Source organism: Anomaloglossus baeobatrachus, chromosome 10 (genome assembly GCF_048569485.1).
Source record: "Anomaloglossus baeobatrachus isolate aAnoBae1 chromosome 10, aAnoBae1.hap1, whole genome shotgun sequence".
Taxonomy (NCBI): Eukaryota; Metazoa; Chordata; class Amphibia; order Anura; family Aromobatidae; genus Anomaloglossus; species Anomaloglossus baeobatrachus.
In genome coordinates this window covers 123883243-123908036 of record NC_134362.1, presented here as the reverse complement: position 1 = coordinate 123908036, position 24794 = coordinate 123883243, and the positions used below count along the sequence as shown (strand labels likewise).

Sequence of the window (24794 nt, the reverse complement as noted above, 5' to 3'; positions counted from 1 at the left end):
TGCACCACCCGGTACGCTACCCTTGCCAAATTGCTCACTCTAGATCCCCACACGATCCATGAAGCCGTTCCCCCGGTCACACCGCCTGCTGCCGGTTCCCACTCATCCCTGGGGGAGTTAGGCGAGTGGTATCGAGAGCTACATGTCGGCACTGATGATACCCCCATACACCACAAGGAAGGGGTATACCGGGTGGTACAGGAGTATGAGCGGGTTTTTAGCAAGCACCCTCTAGATTTTGGGCAGATTAAAGGGGTTCAACACCACATCCCTACCGGTACACACTCCCCTATTAAAGAGAGATACAGGCCTATTCCCCCTGCGCACTACCAATGCGCCAAAGACATATTGAGGAACATGAAGGAGGCAGGGGTTATTAGGGACAGCTGTAGTCCCTGGGCTGCTCCGTTGGTGCTGGTTAAGAAGAAGGATGGCACCATGCGGATGTGTGTGGATTACCGGAAGATTAACCAGATAACGCATAAGGATGCTTACCCTCTGCCCCGCATCAAAGAGTCCCTGGCCTCGCTGAGAACCGCTAACTACTTCTCCACCCTTGACCTCACCAGCGGGTACTGGCAGGTGGCCGTGGCACCGGAAGACCGAGAGAAGACTGCCTATGGGACCGTTTTGCTGTACTTGGATGATGTGATTGTGTACTCACAGACGTATGAAGCCCACCTGGAGCACCTAGCCGAGGTGTTCGCGTCCCTTGCCAAGTATGGGATGAAGTTGAAGCCCTCAAAGTGTCATCTGCTGAAACCCAGAGTGCAGTACCTAGGACATGTGGTTGGTGCGGAAGGTGTCGCCCCCAACCCCGAGAAGATCACCGCCATCCAAGACTGGCCGAGACCGACCACAGTGAGGGAAGTGAGGCAGTTTCTGGGCCTGGTGGGATATTACCGTCGCTTCATTAAGGGGTACACAAAGATGGCTGCCCCATGCAAGACCTCCTCGTAGGACAGACCAAGGGTGGTAGATCCCTAGTAGCCCCATTGGTGTGGGAAGAAAAGCATGAGGAATCCTTCCGCCAGCTGAGAACAGCCCTGACCGGAGAGGAAATCCTAGCGTACCCTGACTACAGCCGCCCATTCATCCTCTACACCGACGCCAGCAATGTGGGCTTGGGGGCTGTTCTATCCCAGGTCCAAGACAGAAGGGAAAAGGTAATAGCTTATGCTAGCCGAAAACTCCGACCGACTGAGAGGAACCCTGAGAACTACATCTCCTTCAAGCTTGAGCTCTTGGCACTGGTGTGGGCTATCACCGAGCGGTTCCGCCATTACCTGGCAGCAGCCAAGTTCACCGCGTACACAGACAATAACCTGCTGACCCATCTAGATACGGCCAAGCTGGGCGCGTTGGAGCAGCGGTGGGTGACCAGGTTAGCCAACTACGATTTCACCATCAAGTACCGGGCCGGCCGTACCAACGTCAATGCCAATGCACTCTCCCGGATGCCCCACCTGTCGGAAGAGGGGCCAGAGGATGATGACCTCGAAGAGATCGAGTTGCCTGCATTTCACCGGCCATTCACTGAGAAGGTGCACGTCTACCAACAACGGGTGAACCTGGATCCGCTGCCCCGACAGGACTGGCAGGAAGCTCAGGACCAGGCACCTGCTGTCCGCCTGGTCAAGACTCTAGTGGAACAGGGTTCTGCTGGGATAGACCCTGCTGCCCCTGCCGAAGCCCAACGTCTGTGGCAAGAACGGACCCGGCTATACCTACACCAAGGGAAGTTGTATCGCGAGCTGATTAATCCAAAGACTCACGAGAAGATCCGCCAGCTGGTGATTCCCCAGGCTAACGTGCCCACCGTCCTGCAAGCATACCATGATGGTGCAGTGCACTTCGGGTGGAAGAAGCTAGAGATGTTGTTAAGAGAGCGGTTCTATTGGAGTGGAATGCGGGAATCTGTGGAGGCCTGGTGCCGAGAATGTGGCCCTTGCGCATTGAGAAGGAAGGACGAGGCCAGCCAGAAGGCACCCCTACACCCGATCATTACACACCAACCGCTGGAGCTGGTTGCCCTTGACCATGTAAAGCTCACCCCCAGCCGAAGTGGGTACACCTACGCTCTGACCATCGTAGACCACTACTCGAGGTTCCTGGTGGTTGTCCCAGTTAAGGACTTAACCGGCCGCACCGCTGCTAAGGCTTTCCAGGCTTATTTCTGTTGACCGCATTGGTACCCGGAGAGGGTGCTTACCGACCAGGGTCCGGCCTTTGAAGCAGAGGTATTCCAGGAATTCTGCCAGTTGTACGGCTGCAAGAAAATCCGGACCACGCCTTACCACGCCCAAACCAATGGCATTTGTGAAAAGATGAACCACTTGGTCCTGGGCCTCCTCAAGACGTTACCACTGGAAGAGCGGAACCTGTGGCTGGAGAAGCTACCTGACCTGGTCGATATGTACAACAACATCCCTTCCAGCTCTACGAAATGCACTCCAGCATACCTGATGAGAGCTCGTCCCGGCCGGCTACCAGTGGATCTGGAAATGGGCTTGGAAGCTTCAGAAGCACTCCTGTCGACAGCTGAATGGGACACTCGGCGGAGGACACAGTACCGACAGGTCCAGGAGTATGTTGAAAAGAACTTGTGCCGGAGTCGGGGACAACAGGAGCAGTGCTTCAACAAGAAGGCGCCTGCCGGTTCCTTCCAACCTGGGGATGTAGTGCTGAAGCGGAAAAGAAGGGCCCACAAGCTGGATGATCAATGGGAAAAAACCCCGTATGTAGTCCAGCCCACAGGATGGGAGAATGGGAAGGCCTACCAGATCAGCCGTGACCAGGGGGGGACTTTGGCCACGGTTTCCCGAGACCACCTGAAGAAGTGCCCACCAGCATTGAGAGTAGCGGATGAGGCTCCAGTTCCCAGTCCAGTGGAGAAGGAAAAAGAGGTAATCCACACCATGATGGGTGATTTTCCAGCAGACTGGCCTACACAGAACGGTGCGGTGATCCTTCCAGTGATACTGTTCCCACAACCCGTGGATGAAGAAATGATGGAAACGGTTAACCGCGAGCCAGTGCCCAGGGAGGTACCTGTACCCAGCTCCCCTACGCCTCCGCCTGCCCCACATGATAGCAGGGAGGAGGAACTGACTGTTCCCTCTGCCCCACTGCCTGTCACCACTGACACCGGACCCCGAAGGTCCACTCGCCCCAACCTAGGTAGACCCCCACTTAGGTACAGGGAAACTACTCTTTAAAAGGGGGGGGCTTTATGTGTTGAGTGTACCAGTTTGAAAGTTTTAAATGATAAGTAAAGATGATCAACCAAAGAAGTTTACCTGATTGAACCGTGATTAAACCGGCCGTTGCCGGCAACTGTTGTCCCCGTAGGGACTGTGCAACCATTGCGTAAGGAACTGCTTACGGACAAGCCCGAGAACTTGCAGGGCAACCACAAACTTAGTGCAATGTAAATAAAAATGTTTGTTGGCTTGACACCGTTACCGCCTCCGGAGAGGCTGATTTGGGAGGATGGGCCTGGAGGAAAGGGATGGCCTAGGCCCGCCACTACCGTAACCGGTGGCGATCCTCCGGGGGTTCAGGGGTCCCCTTGGACGTGGGCCCCCTGAAAGAGACAGAACCCGCTCGGGCAACTTGGTGCTGGACTGGGGTCAAGGGGTGCTGCCCGCTTCTTAGGGGCAGCATCAGGGCCAGGTTGTTTGGGTGGGAGAAGAGCGGAAGCTGTACCGTTGTAAAATGTTTATGATGCTTTTACATGTTTTACCGTTTTATTCTTTTTCAGTTGTGAAAATAAAACCGGTGATGGACGGGCAGCCCGCGGACGGTCTGCATTTTACTATAGGGGAATGTGGCGCCCTGGACAAGCCAGGTCGTCACAGGTACTACACCAACACACTCTACACTCCGGCTAGGCACACCGAAGCTAAACACAAATCCTAGTTGCCTTCCTCCAGGGGCTGATGTCCACACCAGGGGGTGGGCCAGGTGGTTGATCCCACCCACCGAGGAGTTCACAGTCCTGGAGGCGGGAAAAGGAGTCAGATTAGAGATCAGTTTTGGAGTTAGAGAAGTGAAGAGGAGACTGACCGTGTCCGGGTGTGTGGCCCGGGCACTCAGCAAGGTTGGCAGACGGTGGTGACCTTCTGCAGGAGAGGCTGATTGGAGTGAACCGTACGGACCGGGGATGGGCGGTGGCCCGCCGGTACCAGATCGGGGAGTGAAGAGAAGCCAGCACCATCCGGCAGGGCCTACGGACCCCGACCAGGCTAGGAGTCGCCGTAAAACCGGTCAAATCCGTTAGCGACAGGAACCTCCAGGGTTTCCCAGCAGTCAAGACCCGATTGAAGGCAACAGCTCACACCGTAGAGGGAAGCACAGTCACCGCCAAGGCTACAGTTCCCAGGGCCAGAGCCTGCGGGCAAAAGGGGCTCCCTCAGCATCCATCCAAGCTGGGGAGCGGGTTACCGGTGGGAAGCCCGCTAGATTTTGGGGGAATAAAAGGGGTCCAACACCACATCCCCACAGGTGCACACCCACCCATCAAAGAGAGCTATAAGCCAATACCACCTTCACATTGCCAGTGTACCAAGGACATGTTGAGCAACATGAAGGCGGCTGGGGTTATCCGTGACAGTTGTAGCCTTTGGGCAGCTCTGTTGATCCTGTTAAAAAAGAAGGACGGCACCACTCCCCGTATTGAGGAATTGCTAGCTGCATTGAGAACTGCAAATTATTTTTCTACCCTTGATCTCACTAGTCACTATTGGCAAGTGTCCGTTGCTGAGGCAGACCGGGAGAAGACCGCCTTCGCCACCCCTATGGGTCTCTGCGAGTTCAAAAGCATGCCCTTCGAGCTGTGCAATGCGCCAGGAACCTTCCAGAGGCTGATGGAATGCTGATTGGGACAAGATTTTAGGGTGTATAAAAAGGGAGATTAGATCCCGTGATCCCAACGTATTGTTACACCTCTATAAATCACTTGTAAGGCTACATCTGGAATATGGGAACCAGTTTTGGGCTCCACATTTTAAAAAGGACATTCAGAAGTTAGAGTCAGTTCAAAGGTGGGCAACTAGACTACTACAAGGAATGGAAGGCCTCCCATATGATGACAAGTTGAAAAAGTTATTAAGTGATTATTGGCTGCAATGGGGCTTTCTGGCTGGTGCCAGCCTCTCTTCTTAGCACACAGGAACCACAATCCCTACACCATGCTTCAATGGATTCTCTCATCCCAGCCCAGTAAAACTACATATTTTACACAGTCATAAGCAGCCAAAAGGGATCTATTCTATTCAATTGCAAATGATCTAGATAAGACTGAGAATAAGATACTGCACGGGACATAGCAGAGTTGGTCAAGTTGAGTGGAGATGAGTTTGCTATTTGGCACAGCTTTTTGCATCAATAAAGCAAGTAAAAGGTGTGAAAGATAAAAAAAAGGGTGAAAGTGTGAAAAGTGAATTGGCCAAATTGAGGTGCATATAAAGTTTTTGCTTTCTTTCAATTCACTAATGGGGCTCATTTGAATCAGGTGAATTGAGTTCTGCTTTTGGAAACTGGGTTAAGAAGGGGTGCACCGGTCCTGGAGGTACTGCAATACCAGGTCAATGCGTGGAGTGGACAGAGCAAGATTTTTTCCATCTCCTTGTTCTAAAAATCCATTTAATATATGGTCCCCAGAGAGGGGACGTATCAGATATTAAACTGATAAGAACAGATTTAATTTTTTTTTTTTTCTGTTTATCAGTAGGACTTCAAAATAACAAAGGTGATCGCCTCCCGTTGCCTGGGAACCGTCCAGGCACAAGAGGGCTATGTGTCACCAGAAGGCGCACACACTTCCTCAAGGCCGGCAGACGTGCAATCCCAGGCACCTTCCAGTACCGACCAAGGTAGCGTCCTCCGAAACTACACTTGATCTTAGCCAAAAGGCCGAGAAGCTATAACCCGAATTGGTTACGGCCTTGAGTGGCACCCTGGCCTATACCGGACACATCTTAGGGAGAGGGAGACAAACCCACGCCTACAGAAGACATTTTGTCACCCAAGCCAACCCTTGAAAAGGCTGTTTTGCAGAGCAAAAACAAGAAGAATGGTGCTTTTTGCAGCCGCCGCCCACTGCAATGAATCTGAATAACTCCTCCTTTTGGACACAAGCACCTCCCCTCCCCCTTGCAGTCTTTCCAATTCATGATACAAAAAGACGGACGGACAGGACAGGACAGGACAGGCTGCCTGACTTTCCGTCACTGCCACCCTTTGCCATCCTTGCCCGTAGAAAGCCCTTTCATCATCCCCAAACCCTAATCTTTTCCCTTCCCTTCCCAGATGCGTCTCACTCCCTTTCATTAGGAAGTGAGCGCAGCCTTTTCTCCGTTCTGCACATGCGCGACGTTAAACACAAATGCGCAGGCGTGCGTTCCATTACCCTCACTGCATTCCACTCCCATACAGGAAGTGGGCGCAGCTATTACTACGGTCGCACATAAAAGAACCCACGGCCACCACTGCACATAGCTGACTCCACCACAGGACACCCACTTCTACACCAACGCAGGTAAGACAGGATCGGCACCTCTATGCTCCCGTTACAATCAGGCTCAGTCACCATGTGATAACGCTCTCAACTCTTTAGTTGCAGGCTCCCCTTGCTTCACCTCCACTGGCTGTGCTGCCATTTCCTCTCCCACCTGGAAGGTATACTTTATTCCACTATTTTCCTGTTTCTCTCTTCCCCCTTTTCCCATAACCTACTTTTATCTGCATTTGTGGGGTATCTATATGCTATTTACATCATAGTTTTATTCATTAATATGGAAGGGAAGAGTGCCCATGAGAGTGTTGAACTGCGGAGAGCAAGAGATTAAGCTGCTCCGATTTGCCACCATTGATAAGCTGTTCTCAGTAGATACACATGCTATCCAAACAGCAGCATCCACCATTGCTTCAGCCCACCCATTCAGTGACAGCTCACCAAGTCAGCCATAGGAGTGGTGTAAGGAATTACACGTAGGCACTGACTCCACACCTTCACATCACAAGAAGGGGGTCTACAGGCTAGTGCAAGAATACGAGCAAGTCTTCAGCAAACATCCGCTAGACTTTTGAAGAATAAAAGGGGTCAAACACTACATCCCCACAAGTGCACACCCACCCATCAAAGAGAGATATAAGCCAAAACTACCTGCACATTACCAGTGTACCAAGGACATGTTGAGCAACATGAAGGAGGCTGGGGTTATCCGTGACAGTTGTAGCCTCTGGGCAGCTCCGTTGGTCCTGTTAAAGAAGAAGGACAGCACCACTCCCCTGTATTGAGGAATAGCTAGCTGCATTGAGAACTGCAAATTATTTTTCTACCCTTGATCTCACTAGTCGCTATTGGCAAGTGTCCGTTGCTGAGGCAGACCGGGAGAAGACCGCCTTTGCCACCCCGATGGGTCTCTGCGAGTTCAAAAGCATGCCCTTCGAGCTGTGCAATTTGCCAGGAACCTTCCAGAGGCTGATGGAATGCTGCTTGGGACACCGAAACTTTGAAACGGTACTGCTATACCTTTATGATGTTATTGTTTATTCTAAAGCAAACAAGATTTTAGGGTGTATTAAAAGGGAGATTAGATCCGGTGATCCCAACGTATTGTTACCCCTCTATAAATCACTTGTAAGGCCACATCTGGAATATGGGGTAAAGTCCTGAGCAGGTTGATAACCATTGGTTTGAGCATGGTAGGGTGTAGTGCGCATCTTCCTGCATCGGTAAAAGCTGCAGAAGTCCTTGAAGATTTCCGCTTCAAAGGCTGTGCCTTGATCTGTGAGGACTCTCTCTGAGTAGCCATGAGGTCTGCATAAGTGTGCTTGGAAGACCTTCGCTGCAGTATGGGCCATTAGATCTTTGACTTGTACCACAACCATAAATCTCGAGTAGTTGTCTACCATCGTAAGTGCATACGTGAGCTCGCCTCGATATTCTGCAACAAAACTCCCTTTTTCGATTTCAGTTTCAGCAAACACTCCTCTTCCTGTAGAAAATATTTATCATTACCTAAGACAGTCATTCTAATGCATGACAATATTAAGGCAATTTAGTTAAAACTTGTTTTAACTCACCTTTAAGGGGATTGATGTATTTCATGGTCAATCCAGGTTTGTCAGTGATGGCACTGACATAATGTATGGCGTCTTTTTCGGGCGTTATCCTTTGCCTTTTCATTGTGAAAATCCAGTTGCCTATATCAAAGCAAATTCTACTACTTGTAAAGTATGCAGAAAATGAAATGTAGAACATATAACATCAACTGCTTAGGAACGCATCATAGGTTAGTACTTAAAAGGATATTGTCATGTTCTAGTCATAATGCAAGCTGGACATTTTTCATGTTACCCTGTAATCGCCGGCCTGTTCTAATGCTCACAAGCCAAGATATAGGCTCAGCTGCTAAGGCTTCCCTCTGCCTTCTGAATCAAACTTGAATATGTCTGGGTCACTGTGTATATAGCAGGTGCTCAGAAAAAATAAGAGTCAATTCAATAAAAATAGCTCTGGCACACTATAGTGATCAATAACGTAAGAAAAGAACTCTTGGAATGCTGAAAATTCTTTATTTGTGCAAAAGGATAATTCATCCAACGTTTCGACCTTGTTTTTAGGTCTTTATCAAGGATAAAGTTATCTAAGATCATAAAGGGTTACAAAACCATATAAACACGTAATTAGTACATAGTACAACATAACAGTACAATATATTGCTACTTGAGAGTACAATGGGTCAAATGACCATGATGCACATACAAAAAATTTTTCCAAAGCCATAGTGAAAACATTTGTACTGAGGAAAGAAAATTTCCACATGACCTATCTGGAGAAACATTCTGGATCAAACAACCAAAAATAGTCAAGCAGGTAAATACACACCTATATGGATAACAGGATGATATGTGTTCAATTGTATAGCGTCATTGCCATTAAGGTACAAATGGAAAACTTGCAATCCTATATAGTGAAGGAAATGAACACATATCATATCAAAGAACACAGGAACATGGGTGTGAGAAAAACCTCAATGTTTATACTTTGTTCTTTATAATGGTGTGAACATGTATATGTCTCAGTACCTTATGCACTTGAGAATTCTAGTGAGTAGATCATGAAAGCCTATTTCAGAACTGGAATCGGTAAATAATTGTAGGTGGAATCTAAATGAAAAGATGGTACAAGTGTTATCATGACACGTGGGCTATAACACAATGGACCGTGTGACAAAGAAGAAAGGAGAGAAAGAAGAGGAAGAAAATGCAACTACCTGTAACATTACGTGATAGTCACTGGTAAGTATCACTTGACAATTCAAGTGAAAAAGGATTCCTTTATTAAAGGGTTCTCAGTCGCCTCAGGATCATGAAATACTAGGGTAAATGATATGAGAATGGGTAAGAAGCACCACTAAAGGAAATATGAGATGCAGGACATATATCTATAAACCCCTGAACTACATGATAGAAATAAAAAGAAGAAAAAAGAAAAAAAAGAAGAAAGAAGAAGAACACATAGAATGCGGAAAGAGAATGGGTACAACTACCTGAGTTACTGCAGGGAGGCCCCTGGTTGGTATTGTGAGGGTTAGTGGAATTCCTTCACTGAAGGGTTCTCAGTTGCCTCAGGTTCGTGAAAAATGCTATAGACAAATAATGCCCGGAGAAAAGGGGTTCATATACAGCGAATAATGGTAATACAAGGTACATGTGTCACATGTAATAGTATATATATATATATATATTGTACTAAGCTCTACACCAGAAATAGAAAGTAGTCCCTCTGCCTTCTGTCTAGGTGCCCTGAGTTATGTCCTGTAAACTGTCACAGGGACCCAGACACACATGTGTAGTAGGGGAATATCCCTGCTGAGATGCCAGTGCTAGAGCACTCGTTTGCTGTGGAGTTGAACGCTATGTGAGCAATTCTTACCTTCAATGAGCAGAAGTCTCTTTTTTCAGATTTCAATATCTCTGTGGGTATCTGGCAGAAATATGGAATACTCTTTACTGCTAAGACCCTGTACACCACTCCCACTAAAGGGGGCTTTACACGCTGCGACATCGCTAATGCGGAGTCGTTGGGGTCACGGAATTTGTGACGCACATCCGGCCGCATTAGCGATGTTGCTGCGTGTGACACCGATGAGCGATTTTGCATCGCTGCAAAAACGTGCAAAATCGCTCATCGGTGACATGGGTCTCCATTCTCGATTATCGTTACTGCAGCAGTAACGATGTAGTTCGTCGCTCCTGCGGCAGCACACATCGCTCCGTGTGACACCGCAGAAACGAGGAACCTCTCCTTACCTGCCTCCCAGCCGCTATGAGGAAGGAAGGAGGTGGGCGGGATGTTCCGGCCACTCATCTCCGCCCCTCCGCTGCTATTGGGCGGTCGCTCAGTGACGTCGCTGTGATGCCGCACGGACCGCCCCCTTAGAAAGGAGGCGGTTCGCCGGTCACAGCGACGTCGCCGGGCAGGTAAGTATGTGTGACGGGTCTGGTCGGTGTTGTGCAGCATGGGCAGCGATTTGCCCGTGTCGCGCAACAGATGGGGGCGGGTATCCACACTAGCGATATCGGGACCGATATCGCAGTGTGTAAAGTAGCCTTTAATAAACTGTGTAAAGGATTTTAAGTAAAAATCCACAATAAACCAGCGCTAGATGGGTTTTTATAATTTTATTAATAGACCACAAATAAAAAATTTTTTGCTATCCTTGTTTCAAGACAGAGTATTTGATAATATACAATACACTGATTATTACTAAAACCAAGGACCACATAAAACAAGGACCACATAAAATAAAAAATGAAAGTAATGAGAATAAAATTCTTTTGTATAACCAATTAACTTCGAGGTGATACAATATTCACATTGATTTAGTTTTACCAGTCTAATGTAATGCCCCGGCCGGTGGCATATATTTTGTTTGGTTAATAATTTAGACTTATACAATGAAAGATGTACTATACCACCCCTGGCTAACTTACAAGTTTTAAGTTGTACAATATAAGTTTGCGACGTTATATTCATATATAGGAAGGCAAACAATATTGGCAATTTAGTGGCACCCACCATACGTAATCTTACAGCACCTAATAAGGGAGGATTATTTGGCCTGAAAGGTTTTTTTCCATGCAAAAGCTGTATAGTATGTAAGAATACAAAAAATATTTCACGGAAATCCTTCTTACAGGGGCAGTCAGAAGTCATGATTAGAGAATTTATTACATGTCAATCAAAGGGAGTAGTATATTGCATTCAATGTCCCTGTCAGAAAAAATACATTGGGAGAACTATTAGACCCCTATGGAAAAGGGTGGGTGAGCACATTAGAAGTGTTAAAAATAAATGTACTAAGCACCCCCTATCCAGACATTATGTGTTAAAACATGGAGGGTCCTTTAAAGGATCCCAAGTATGGGGCGTACAAAAAATAACTAAGGATTGGAGAGGTGGCGATTTCATTAAAAAAATGTCACGAGCAGAAAGCCAATGGATTTTTGAATTGAACACCTTGAAACCATATGGACTCAATAATGATATAGAACTGTTTGCTTTTAATTAATTTATATTTTTATAGGTAGAGGAGTAATAGGTACTGATAATAATACGGAGAGAAGGAAAAAAAAAAAAAAAAAAAAAAAGCGATTGTCATGGAGATATATGTGTATATATGCATAATATATATTAAAATTGGTGCTTCACTTGCCCAAGGTTGATGTAGATATAAGGGGCTTTTCATATTATAGCAAATTTATATTACACCTTTATGATGTCCTTTTGTTAAATTTATTGTTGAAAAAAAGCATATGCATATATACACATTGTCTTCCCAGTATATGATGATACAAGCAAGGCTATATATAGGTCTTTTTAGAAAAACCTTTAGAAAAACCTTTGCACATAATTATATTATATGGCTATTATGAACGGTCTTTCACAAATTGATATATGTAGTGGTCATTGAATGTTGGTTGAATTTAAACATTGTTTAATTTTATGCAAATTATAACCAATTAAATATATGCATAAATAGTGCTCTAGGCAACAGCTGAGTTATCCTTGAGGAAGGGGGCCGTTACACGCCCCCGAAACGCGCGTCGGATCAGGACTCTGTTTTTGCCTACCTCACCTGTGCGGTGATAACCTGCCAAGTAATCTCTCCCTCGTGTGGAATCAACCGGCTTCCACTGGACACGGTACGGATTGCCTGCTGGAGAGGTTGAGAGGTTACCGCTGACATTTCCTTTGTCTGCAACCAGGATACATTGGTACCTCCAGCGGTTCTGCATTGCTCGTTTGGAAGCGGATCGGAGCCTTGTGTGGTGCTAACCTGCCAAGCAACTTCCTCCTGTGTGGAATCAGTCAGCTGACACTGGATACGGTCTGGACTGCCCGCTGGAGAGGCTGAGTAGTTACCGCTGATCTTATTGTTGTCCGCAGCCAACATCTTGGTGCTTTCAGTGGCTTCGTACTGCTTGATTTCGAAAGTACATTTGGGAGAATACGGGACCGGCTGGTTTGTGGCCTTGTGAAGTGTTATAAAGGTTCTGTAAAGAGGGATGTCGGTAACCATACATCTCCCCCAGAGCCAGCACTAGTCGCGGCCACTGGCCTCAAAACGTCCGCTCTGGAAGTCTAACAGGTCAATCCTGTACATAGCGGTTCCAGCCTAATCAACGGAGAAATCCGGGGTGTTTTTTGCGGTCAAGTTGTTGTGAAGTTTATTCCCCCAGGCCCTGGGGGCGAATATAACGTCGCAAACTTATATTGTACAACTTAAAACTTGTAAGTTAGCCAGGGGTGGTATAGTACATCTTTCATTGTATAAGTCTAAATTATTAACCAAACAAAATATATGCCACCGGCCGGGGCATTACATTAGACTGGTAAAACTAAATCAATGTGAATATTGTATCACCTCGAAGTTAATTGGTTATACAAAAGAATTTTATTCTCATTACTTTCATTTTTTATTTTATGTGGTCCTTGTTTTATGTGGTCCTTGGTTTTAGTAATAATCAGTGTATTGTATATTATCAAATACTCTGTCTTGAAACAAGGATAGCAAAAATTTTTTTATTTGTGGTCTATTAATAAAATTATAAAAACCCATCTAGCGCTGGTTTATTGTGGATTTTTACTTAAAATCCTTTACACAGTTTATTAAAGGCTACTTTACACACTGCGATATCGGTCCCGATATCGCTAGTGTGGATACCCGCCCCCATCTGTTGCGCGACACGGGCAAATCGCTGCCCATGCTGCACAACACCGACCAGACCCGTCACACATACTTACCTGCCCGGCGACGTCGCTGTGACCGGCGAACCGCCTCCTTTCTAAGGGGGCGGTCCGTGCGGCGTCACAGCGACGTCACTGAGCGACCGCCCAATAGCAGCGGAGGGGCGGAGATGAGTGGCCGGAACATCCCGCCCACCTCCTTCCTTCCTCATAGCGGCTGGGAGGCAGGTAAGGAGAGGTTCCTCGTTTCTGCGGTGTCACACGGAGCGATGTGTGCTGCCGCAGGAGCGACGAACTACATCGTTACTGCTGCAGTAACGATAATCGAGAATGGAGACCCATGTCACCGATGAGCGATTTTGCACGTTTTTGCAGCGATGCAAAATCGCTCATCTGTGTCACACGCAGCAACATCGCTAATGCGGCCGGATGTGCGTCACAAATTCCGTGACCCCAACGACTCCGCATTAGCGATGTCGCAGCGTGTAAAGCCCCCTTTAGTGGGAGTGGTGTACAGGGTCTTAGCAGTAAAGAGTATTCCATATTTCTGCCAGATACCCACAGAGATATTGAAATCTGAAAAAAGAGACTTCTGCTCATTGAAGGTAAGAACTGCTCACATAGCGTTCAACTCCACAGCAAACGAGTGCTCTAGCACTGGCATCTCAGCAGGGATATTCCCCTACTACACATGTGTGTCTGGGTCCCTGTGACAGTTTACAGGACATAACTCAGGGCACCTAGACAGAAGGCAGAGGGACTACTTTCTATTTCTGGTGTAGAGCTTAGTACAATATATATATATATACTATTACATGTGACACATGTACCTTGTATTACCATTATTCGCTGTATATGAACCCCTTTTCTCCGGGCATTATTTGTCTATAGCATTTTTCACGAACCTGAGGCAACTAAGAACCCTTCAGTGAAGGAATTCCACTAACCCTCACAATACCAACCAGGGGCCTCCCTGCAGTAACTCAGGTAGTTGTACCCATTCTCTTTCCGCATTCTATGTGTTCTTCTTTCTTCTTTTTTTTCTTTTTTCTTCTTTTTATTTCTATCATGTAGTTCAGGGGTTTATAGATATATGTCCTGCATCTCATATTTCCTTTAGTGGTGCTTCTTACCCATTCTCATATCATTTACCCTAGTATTTCATGATCATGAGGCGACTGAGAACCCTTTAATAAAGGAATCCTTTTTCACTTGAATTGTCAAGTGATACTTACCAGTGACTATCACGTAATGTTACAGGTAGTTGCATTTTCTTCCTCTTCTTTCTCTCCTTTCTTCTTTGTCACACGGTCCATTGTGTTATAGCCCACGTGTCATGATAACACTTGTACCATCTTTTCATTTAGATTCCACCTACAATTATTTACCGATTCCAGTTCTGAAATAGGCTTTCATGATCTACTCACTAGAATTCTCAAGTGCATAAGGTACTGAGACATATACATGTTCACACCATTATAAAGAACAAAGTATAAACATTGAGGTTTTTCTCACACCCATGTTCCTGTGTTCTTTGATATGATATGTGTTCATTTCCTTCACTATATAGGATTGCAAGTTTTCCATTTGTACCTTAATCGCAATGACGCTATACAATTGAACACATATCATCCTGTTATCCATATAGGTGTGTATTTACCTGCTTGACTATTTTTGGTTGTTTGATCCAGAATGTTTCTCCAGATAGGTCATGTGGAAATTTTCTTTCCTCAGTACAAATGTTTTCACTATGGCTTTGGAAAAATTTTTTGTATGTGCATCATGGTCATTTGACCCATTGTACTCTCAAGTAGCAATATATTGTACTGTTATGTTGTACTATGTACTAATTACGTGTTTATATGGTTTTGTAACCCTTTATGATCTTAGATAACTTTATCCTTGATAAAGACCTAAAAACAAGGTCGAAACGTTGGATGAATTATCCTTTTGCACAAATAAAGAATTTTCAGCATTCCAAGAGTTCTTTTCTTACGTTATTGATCACTATAGTGTGCCAGAGCTATTTCTATTGAATTGACTCTTATTTTTTCTGAGCACCTGCTATATACACAGTGACCCAGACATATTCAAGTTTCATTCAGAAGGCAGAGGGAAGCCTTAGCAGCTGAGCCTATATCTTGGCTTGTGAGCATTAGAACAGGCCGGCGATTACAGGGTAACATGAAAAATGTCCAGCTTGCATTATGACTAGAACATGACAATATCCTTTTAAGTACTAACCTATGATGCGTTCCTAAGCAGTTGATGTTATATGTTCTACATTTCATTTTCTGCATACTTTACAAGTAGTAGAATTTGCTTTGATATAGGCAACTGGATTTTCACAATGAAAAGGCAAAGGATAACGCCCGAAAAAGACGCCATACATTATGTCAGTGCCATCACTGACAAACCTGGATTGACCATGAAATACATCAATCCCCTTAAAGGTGAGTTAAAACAAGTTTTAACTAAATTGCCTTAATATTGTCATGCATTAGAATGACTGTCTTAGGTAATGATAAAATTTTCTACAGGAAGAGGAGTGTTTGCTGAAACTGAAATCGAAAAAGGGAGTTTTGTTGCAGAATATCGAGGCGAGCTCACGTATGCACTTACGATGGTAGACAACTACTCGAGATTTATGGTTGTGGTACAAGTCAAAGATCTAATGGCCCATACTGCAGCGAAGGTCTTCCAAGCACACTTATGCAGACCTCATGGCTACTCAGAGAGAGTCCTCACAGATCAAGGCACAGCCTTTGAAGCGGAAATCTTCAAGGACTTCTGCAGCTTTTACCGATGCAGGAAGATGCGCACTACACCCTACCATGCTCAAACCAATGGTTATCAACCTGCTCAGGACTTTACCCCATATTCCAGATGTGGCCTTACAAGTGATTTATAGAGGGGTAACAATACGTTGGGATCACCGGATCTAATCTCCCTTTTTATACACCCTAAAATCTTGTTTGCTTTAGAATAAACAATAACATCATAAAGGTATAGCAGTACCGTTTCAAAGTTTCGGTGTCCCAAGCAGCATTCCATCAGCCTCTGGAAGGTTCCTGGCAAATTGCACAGCTCGAAGGGCATGCTTTTGAACTCGCAGAGACCCATCGGGGTGGCAAAGGCGGTCTTCTCCCGGTCTGCCTCAGCAACGGACACTTGCCAATAGCGACTAGTGAGATCAAGGGTAGAAAAATAATTTGCAGTTCTCAATGCAGCTAGCTATTCCTCAATACAGGGGAGTGGTGCTGTCCTTCTTCTTTAACAGGACCAACGGAGCTGCCCAGAGGCTACAACTGTCACGGATAACCCCAGCCTCCTTCATGTTGCTCAACATGTCCTTGGTACACTGGTAATGTGCAGGTAGTTTTGGCTTATATCTCTCTTTGATGGGTGGGTGTGCACTTGTGGGGATGTAGTGTTTGACCCCTTTTATTCTTCAAAAGTCTAGCGGATGTTTGCTGAAGACTTGCTCGTATTCTTGCACTAGCCTGTAGACCCCCTTCTTGTGATGTGAAGGTGTGGAGTCAGTGCCTACGTGTAATTCCTTACACCACTCCTCTGGCTGACTTGGTGAGCTGTCACTGAATGGGTGGGCTGAAGCAATGGTGGATGCTGCTGTTTGGATAGCATGTGTATCTACTGAGAACAGCTTATCAATGGTGGCAAATCGGAGCAGCTTAATCTCTTGCTCTCCGCAGTTCAACACTCTCATGGGCACTCTTCCCTTCCATATTAATGAATAAAACTATGATGTAAATAGCATATAGATACCCCACAAATGCAGATAAAAGTAGGTTATGGGAAAAGGGGGAAGAGAGAAACAGGAAAATAGTGGAATAAAGTATACCTTCCAGGTGGGAGAGGAAATGGCAGCACAGCCAGTGGAGGTGAAGCAAGGGGAGCCTGCAACTAAAGAGTTGAGAGCGTTATCACATGGTGACTGAGCCTGATTGTAACGGGAGCATAGAGGTGCCGATCCTGTCTTACCTGCGTTGGTGTAGAAGTGGGTGTCCTGTGGTGGAGTCAGCTATGTGCAGTGGTGGCCGTGGGTTCTTTTATGTGCGACCGTAGTAATAGCTGCGCCCACTTCCTGTATGGGAGTGGAATGCAGTGAGGGTAATGGAACGCACGCCTGCGCATTTGTGTTTAACGTCGCGCATGTGCAGAACGGAGAAAAGGCTGCGCTCACTTCCTAATGAAAGGGAGTGAGACGCATCTGGGAAGGGAAGGGAAAAGATTAGGGTTTGGGGATGATGAAAGGGCTTTCTACGGGCAAGGATGGCAAAGGGTGGCAGTGACGGAAAGTCAGGCAGCCTGTCCTGTCCTGTCCTGTCCGTCCGTCTTTTTGTATCATGAATTGGAAAGACTGCAAGGGGGAGGGGAGGTGCTTGTGTCCAAAAGGAGGAGTTATTCAGATTCATTGCAGTGGGCGGCGGCTGCAAAAAGCACCATTCTTCTTGTTTTTGCTCTGCAAAACAGCCTTTTCAAGGGTTGGCTTGGGTGACAAAATGTCTTCTGTAGGCGTGGGTTTGTCTCCCTCTCCCTAAGATGTGTCCGGTATAGGCCAGGGTGCCACTCAAGGCCGTAACCAATTCGGGTTATAGCTTCTCGGCCTTTTGGCTAAGATCAAGTGTAGTTTCGGAGGACGCTACCTTGGTCGGTACTGGAAGGTGCCTGGGATTGCACGTCTGCCGGCCTTGAGGAAGTGTGTGCGCCTTCTGGTGACACATAGCCCTCTTGTGCCTGGACGGTTCCCAGGCAACGGGAGGCGATCACCTTTGTTATTTTGAAGTCCTACTGATAAACAGAAAAAAAAAAAATTAAATCTGTTCTTATCAGTTTAATATCTGATACGTCCCCTCTCTGGGGACCATATATTAAATGGATTTTTAGAACAAGGAGATGGAAAAAATCTTGCTCTGTCCACTCCACGCATTGACCTGGTATTGCAGTACCTCCAGGACTGGTGCACCCCTTCTTAACCCAGTTTCCAAAAGCAGAACTCAATTCACCTGATTCAAATGAGCCCCATTAGTGAATTGAAAGAAAGCAAAAACTTTATATGCACCTCAATTTGGCCAATTCACTTTTCACACTTTCACCCTTTTTTTATCTTTCACACCTTTTACTTGCTTTATTGATGCAAAAAGCTGTGCCAAATAGCAAACTCATCTCCACTCAACTTGACCAACTCTGCTATGTCCCGTGCAGTATCTTATTCTCAGTCTTATCTAGATCATTTGCAATTGAATAGAATAGATCCCTTTTGGCTGCTTATGACTGTGTAAAATATGTAGTTTTACTGGGCTGGGATGAGAGAATCCATTGAAGCATGGTGTAGGGATTGTGGTTCCTGTGTGCTAAGAAGAGAGGCTGGCACCAGCCAGAAAGCCCCATTGCAGCCAATAATCACTTAATAACTTTTTCAACTTGTCATCATATGGGAGGCCTTCCATTCCTTGTAGTAGTCTAGTTGCCCACCTTTGAACTGACTCTAACTTCTGAATGTCCTTTTTAAAATGTGGAGCCCAAAACTGGTTCCCATATTCCAGATGTAGCCTTACAAGTGATTTATAGAGGTGTAACAATACGTTGGGATCACGGGATCTAATCTCCCTTTTTATACACCCTAAAATCTTGTCCCAAGCAGCATTCCATCAGCCTCTGGAAGGTTCCTGGCGCATTGCACAGCTCGAAGGGCATGCTTTTGAACTCGCAGAGACCCATAGGGGTGGCGAAGGCGGTCTTCTCCCGGTCTGCCTCAGCAACGGACACTTGCCAATAGTGACTAGTGAGATCAAGGGTAGAAAAATAATTTGCAGTTCTCAATGCAGCTAGCGATTCCTCAATACGGGGAGTGGTGCCGTCCTTCTTTTTTAACAGGATCAACAGAGCTGCCCAAAGGCTACAACTGTCACGGATAACCCCAGCCGCCTTCATGTTGCTCAACATGTCCTTGGTACACTGGCAATGTGAAGGTGGTATTGGCTTATAGCTCTCTTTGATGGGTGGGTGTGCACCTGTGGGGATGTGGTGTTGGACCCCTTTTATTCCCCCAAAATCTAGCGGGCTCCCCACCGGTAACCCGCTCCCCAGCTTGGATGGATGCTGAGGGAGCCCCTTTTGCCCGCAGGCTCTGGCCCTGGGAACTGTAGCCTTGGCGGTGACTGTGCTTCCCTCTACGGTGTGAGCTGTTGCCTTCAATCGGGTCTTGACTGCTGGGAAACCCTGGAGGTTCCTGTCGCTAACGGATTTGACCGGTTTTACGGCGACTCCTAGCCTGGTCGGGGTCCGTAGGCCCTGCCGGATGGTGCTGGCTTCTCTTCACTCCCCGATCTGGTACCGGCGGGCCACCGCCCATCCCCGGTCCGTACGGTTCACTCCAATCAGCCTCTCCTGCAGAAGGTCACCACCGTCTGCCAACCTTGCTGAGTGCCCGGGCCACACACCCGGACACGGTCAGTCTCCTCTCCTCTTCACTTCTCTAACTCCAAAACTGATCTCTAATCTGACTCCTTTTCCCGCCTCCAGGACTGTGAACTCCTCGGTGGGTGGGATCAACCGCCTGGCCCACCCCCTGGTGTGGACATCAGCCCCTGGAGGAAGGCAACTAGGATTTGTGTTTAGCTTCGGTGTGCCTAGCCGGAGTGTAGAGTGTGTTGGTGTAGTACCTGTGACGACCTGGCTTGTCCAGGGTGCCACATTCCCCTATAGTAAAATGCAGACCGTCCGCGGGCTGCCCGTCCATCACCGGTTTTATTTTCACAACTGAAAAAGAATAAAACGGTAAAACATGTAAAAGCATCATAAACATTTTACAACGGTACAGCTTCCGCTCTTCTCCCACCCAAACAACCTGGCCCTGATGCTGCCCCTAAGAAGCGGGCAGCACCCCTTGACCCCAGTCCAGCACCAAGTTGCCCGAGCGGGTTCTGTCTCTTTCAGGGGGCCCACGTCCAAGGGGACCCCTGAACCCCCGGAGGATCGCCACCGGTTACGATAGTGGCGGGCCTAGGCCATCCCTTTCCTCCAGGCCCATCCTCCCAAATCAGCCTCTCCGGAGGCGGTAACGGTGTCAAGCCAACAAACATTTTTATTTACATTGCACTAAGTTTGTGGTTGCCCTGCAAGTTCTCGGGCTTGTCCATAAGCAGTTCCTTACGCAATGGTTGCACAGTCCCTACGGGGACAACAGTTGCCGGCAACGGCCGGTTTAATCACGGTTCAATCAGGTAAACTTCTTTGGTTGATCATCTTTACTTATCATTTAAAACTTTCAAACTGGTACACTCAACACATAAAGCCCCCCCCTTTTAAAGAGTAGTTTCCCTGTACCTAAGTGGGGGTCTACCTAGGTTGGGGCGAGTGGACCTTCGGGGTCCGGTGTCAGTGGTGACAGGCAGTGGGGCAGAGGGAACAGTCAGTTCCTCCTCCCTGCTATCATGTGGGGCAGGCGGAGGCGTAGGGGAGCTGGGTACAGGTACATCCCTGGGCACTGGCTCGCGGTTAACCGTTTCCATCATTTCTTCATCCACGGGTTGTGGGAACAGTATCACTGGAAGGATCACCGCACCGTTCTGTGTAGGCCAGTCTGCTGGAAAATCACCCATCATGGTGTGGATTACCTCTTTTTCCTTCTCCACTGGACTGGGAACTGGAGCCTCATCCGCTACTCTCAATGCTGGTGGGCACTTCTTCAGGTGGTCTCGGGAAACCGTGGCCAAAGTCCCCCCCTGGTCACGGCTGATCTGGTAGGCCTTCCCATTCTCCCATCCTGTGGGCTGGACTACATACGGGGTTTTTTCCCATTGATCATCCAGCTTGTGGGCCCTTCTTTTCCGCTTCAGCACTACATCCCCAGGTTGGAAGGAACCGGCAGGCGCCTTCTTGTTGAAGCACTGCTCCTGTTGTCCCCGACTCCGGCACAGGTTCTTTTCAACATACTCCTGGACCTGTCGGTACTGTGTCCTCCGCCGAGTGTCCCATTCAGCTGTCGACAGGAGTGCTTCTGAAGCTTCCAAGCCCATTTCCAGATCCACTGGTAGCCGGCCGGGACGAGCTCTCATCAGGTATGCTGGAGTGCATTTCGTAGAGCTGGAAGGGATGTTGTTGTACATATCGACCAGGTCAGGTAGCTTCTCCAGCCACAGGTTCCGCTCTTCCAGTGGTAACGTCTTGAGGAGGCCCAGGACCAAGTGGTTCATCTTTTCACAAATGCCATTGGTTTGGGCGTGGTAAGGCGTGGTCCGGATTTTCTTGCAGCCGTACAACTGGCAGAATTCCTGGAATACCTCTGCTTCAAAGGCCGGACCCTGGTCGGTAAGCACCCTCTCCGGGTACCAATGCGGTCAACAGAAATAAGCCTGGAAAGCCTTAGCAGCGGTGCGGCCGGTTAAGTCCTTAACTGGGACAACCACCAGGAACCTCGAGTAGTGGTCTACGATGGTCAGAGCGTAGGTGTACCCACTTCGGCTGGGGGTGAGCTTTACATGGTCAAGGGCAACCAGCTCCAGCGGTTGGTGTGTAATGATCGGGTGTAGGGGTGCCTTCTGGCTGGCCTCGTCCTTCCTTCTCAATGCGCAAGGGCCACATTCTCGGCACCAGTCCTCCACAGATTCCCGCATTCCACTCCAATAGAACCGCTCTCTTAACAACATCTCTAGCTTCTTCCACCCGAAGTGCACTGCACCATCATGGTATGCTTGCAGGATGGTGGGCACGTTAGCCTGGGGAATCACCAGCTGGCGGATCTTCTCGTGAGTCTTTGGATTAATCAGCTCGCGATACAACTTCCCCTGGTGTAGGTATAGCCGGGTCCGTTCTTGCCACAGACGTTGGGCTTCGGCAGGGGCAGCAGGGTCTATCCCAGCAGAACCCTGTTCCACTAGAGTCTTGACCAGGCGGACAGCAGGTGCCTGGTCCTGAGCTTCCTGCCAGTCCTGTCGGGGCAGCGGATCCAGGTTCACCCGTTGTTGGTAGACGTGCACCTTCTCAGTGAATGGCCGGTGAAATGCAGGCAACTCGATCTCTTCGAGGTCATCATCCTCTGGCCCCTCTTCCGACAGGTGGGGCATCCGGGAGAGTGCATTGGCATTGATGTTGGTACGGCCGGCCCGGTACTTGATGGTGAAATCGTAGTTGGCTAACCTGGTCACCCACCGCTGCTCCAACGCGCCCAGCTTGGCCGTATCTAGATGGGTCAGCAGGTTATTGTCTGTGTACGCGGTGAACTTGGCTGCTGCCAGGTAATGGCGGAACCGCTCGGTGATAGCCCACACCAGTGCCAAGAGCTCAAGCTTGAAGGAGATGTAGTTCTCAGGGTTCCTCTCAGTCGGTCGGAGTTTTCGGCTAGCATAAGCTATTACCTTTTCCCTTCTGTCTTGGACCTGGGATAGAACAGCCCCCAAGCCCACATTGCTGGCGTCGGTGTAGAGGATGAATGGGCGGCTGTAGTCAGGGTACGCTAGGATTTCCTCTCCGGTCAGGGCTGTTCTCAGCTGGCGGAAGGATTCCTCATGCTTTTCTTCCCACACCAATGGGGCTACTAGGGATCTACCACCCTTGGTCTGTACTACGAGGAGGTCTTGCATGGGGGCAGCCATCTTTGTGTACCCCTTAATGAAGCGACGGTAATATCCCACCAGGCCCAGAAACTGCCTCACTTCCCTCACTGTGGTCGGTCTCGGCCAGTCTTGGATGGCGGTGATCTTCTCGGGGTTGGGGGCGACACCTTCCGCACCAACCACATGTCCTAGGTACTGCACTCTGGGTTTCAGCAGATGACACTTTGAGGGCTTCAACTTCATCCCATACTTGGCAAGGGACGCGAACACCTCGGCTAGGTGCTCCAGGTGGGCTTCATACGTCTGTGAGTACACAATCACATCATCCAAGTACAGCAAAACGGTCCCATAGGCAGTCTTCTCTCGGTCTTCCGGTGCCACGGCCACCTGCCAGTACCCGCTGGTGAGGTCAAGGGTGGAGAAGTAGTTAGCGGTTCTCAGCGAGGCCAGGGACTCTTTGATGCGGGGCAGAGGGTAAGCATCCTTATGCGTTATCTGGTTAATCTTCCGGTAATCCACACACATCCGCATGGTGCCATCCTTCTTCTTAACCAGCACCAACGGAGCGGCCCAGGGACTACAGCTGTCCCTAATAACCCCTGCCTCCTTCATGTTCCTCAACATGTCTTTGGCGCATTGGTAGTGCGCAGGGGGAATAGGCCTGTATCTCTCTTTAATAGGGGAGTGTGTACCGGTAGGGATGTGGTGTTGAACCCCTTTAATCTGCCCAAAATCTAGAGGGTGCTTGCTAAAAACCCGCTCATACTCCTGTACCACCCGGTATACCCCTTCCTTGTGGTTTTACTGGATTTCCACTTACTTTATCAAATCTCATCTCCACCACACAGGACAAGTTTGCATCTGTTATAGTTTTGGAGAAAATTGTGGTCATTTCATTTTTGCGCGAATGTGTTCAGATTCCTGTTTTAATATTGCATTTGGCACATGGTGACGATTATCTCGAGAGTGCAAAGTAGCCAAATGAAACTTTTACTGGATTTCCACTTACTTTATCAAATCTCATCTCCACCACACAGGACAAGTTTGCATCTGTTATAGTTTTGGAGAAAATTGTGGTCATTTCATTTTTGCGCGAATGTGTTCAGATTCCTTTTTTATTGCATTTGGCACATGGTGACGATTATCTCGAGAGTGCAAAGTAGCCAAATGAAACTTTTACTGGATTTCCACTTACTTTATCAAATCTCATCTCCACCACACAGGACAAGTTTGCATCTGTTATAGTTTTGGAGAAAATTGTGGTCATTTCATTTTTGCGCGAATGTGTTCAGATTCCTTTTTTATTGCATTTGGCACATGGTGACGATTATCTCGAGAGTGCAAAGTAGCCAAATGAAACTTTTACTGGATTTCCACTTACTTTATCAAATCTCATCTCCACCACACAGGACAAGTTTGCATCTGTTATAGTTTTGGAGAAAATTGTGGTCATTTCATTTTTGCGCGAATGTGTTCAGATTACTGTTTTAATATTGCATTTGGCACATGGTGACGATTATCTCGAGAGTGCAAAGTAGCCAAATGAAACTTTTACTGGATTTCCACTTACTTTATCAAATCTCATCTCCACCACACAGGACAAGTTTGCATCTGTTATAGTTTTGGAGAAAATTGTGGTCATTTCATTTTTGCGCGAATGTGTTCAGATTCCTTTTTTATTGCATTTGGCACATGGTGACGATTATCTCGAGAGTGCAAAGTAGCCAAATGAAACTTTTACTGGATTTCCACTTACTTTATCAAATCTCATCTCCACCACACAGGACAAGTTTGCATCTGTTATAGTTTTGGAGAAAATTGTGGTCATTTCATTTTTGCGCGAATGTGTTCAGATTACTGTTTTAATATTGCATTTGGCACATGGTGACGATTATCTCGAGAGTGCAAAGTAGCCAAATGAAACTTTTACTGGATTTCCACTTACTTTATCA

General features: G+C 47.4%; 2 pseudogenes; one reads left to right on the top strand and one right to left on the bottom strand.

The window, feature by feature from the left end:
• Window positions 1–5550: 5550 nt before the first annotated feature.
• Window positions 5551–5757, bottom strand: LOC142255454 (U2 spliceosomal RNA; annotated as a pseudogene).
• A 12293-nt stretch (window positions 5758–18050) lies between these two features.
• LOC142255487 (U2 spliceosomal RNA) lies at window positions 18051–18256 on the top strand (annotated as a pseudogene).
• Window positions 18257–24794: the final 6538 nt, after the last annotated feature.